The 1,272-nt window shown below is 51.8% G+C and overlaps 1 pseudogene; it reads right to left on the bottom strand.

The window, feature by feature from the left end:
• Positions 1 to 289: 289 nt before the first annotated feature.
• LOC140913249 (olfactory receptor 52M1-like) lies at positions 290 to 1,272 on the bottom strand (annotated as a pseudogene).

Raw genomic sequence — 1,272 nt, 5'->3', positions numbered from 1 at the left:
GAGGGGAGGAGAGGAGTTAGCAACAGGGGCGGGACCTTGGTGAAAGAAGTGGGCATGGCCACCGGGATCCTGTTACTTAAAATTAGAAAGGAGGAAACCCCATGAGTTAATGAGTTCTATGTAGACAGATGCCCCAGTTTGTCCCACTGAAACAGCACAGTAAGGCCAGGAAAGGATTAATGTCACTTTGACTGTGCAGTCAGTGATTCCGGGAAGAGGGCCCAGCACCATGTGAGCAGCCAGCTCTGCTCGTTGCTTAGTGAGAGAGCCAGAGCACCAGGAGAAAACTTTAGGCCCCTTTATGAGTAATGAGCCGGAGCAGCCTGTCCCGGATCTGTTTAGTCCTCACCCCGTAGATGATGGGGTTTAGCATGGGGGGCACAAGGAGGTACATGTTGGCAATGAGAATGTGTAAATGAAGGGGCACATTGTGTCCAAACCGGTGCATGAGGGCGGAGAAGAGAGTTGGGATGTAAAAGTCTAAGATGACACAGAGGTGCGAGCCGCAAGTCCCAAAAGTCTTGAGCCGGGTGTCCTTTGTGGGGAGGCTTAAGATGGCCCTGAGTATCTGGATATAGGACATGATGTTAAAAAAACATCCAGACCAAAAAAAAAGAATCCCATAGAGAGGCTGTAGTAACTGCTGATGCGGATGTCTGCGCATGCCAATTTTACCACGGCTATGTGCTCACAGTACGAGTGGGGGATGATGTTGGTTTTGCAATATGGCCACCGCCTCGCCAGTAAGGGATAGGGCAGTATGAGCATGCCACCACGCAGCACCACGGCCAGGCCAATCTTGGCCACCACGGGGTTTGTCAGGATAGTGGAATATCTCAGGGGATTGCAGATGGCCACGTAGCGATCGAAAGCCATGGCCACAAAGATCCCAGACTCCATCCATGAGAAGCAGTAAATGAAGTACAGCTGGGTGAGGCAGGCATTGAAATCTATTTCCCCCGAATTGAACCAGAAGATGCTCAGGGTTTTGGGAAGGATGGACGTAGACAGGACCAGGTCGGTGACAGCTAGCATGCAGAGGAAATAGTACATGGGTCCATGCAGGCTCGGCTCGCTTTTCACAATGAATAGAATGGTGAAGTTCCCCAAGACGGCTATGGCATACATGGCAAAGAAGGGGATGGAGATCCAGACGTGGGCCGCCTCCAGGCCAGGAATGCCCAGCAGGAGGAAGGTGGAGGGGTTGGTGAAGTCAGTTGTGTTGGAATCTGGCATGGAGTAGGGGAGAAGGCAGACCGATATCTACTGCAT

Source organism: Lepidochelys kempii, chromosome 1, assembly GCF_965140265.1.
Source record: "Lepidochelys kempii isolate rLepKem1 chromosome 1, rLepKem1.hap2, whole genome shotgun sequence".
NCBI classification, from domain to species: domain Eukaryota; kingdom Metazoa; phylum Chordata; order Testudines; family Cheloniidae; genus Lepidochelys; species Lepidochelys kempii.
The sequence above is the reverse complement of the archived record's forward strand: the minus strand, read 5'-3'. Positions and strand labels throughout refer to the sequence as shown.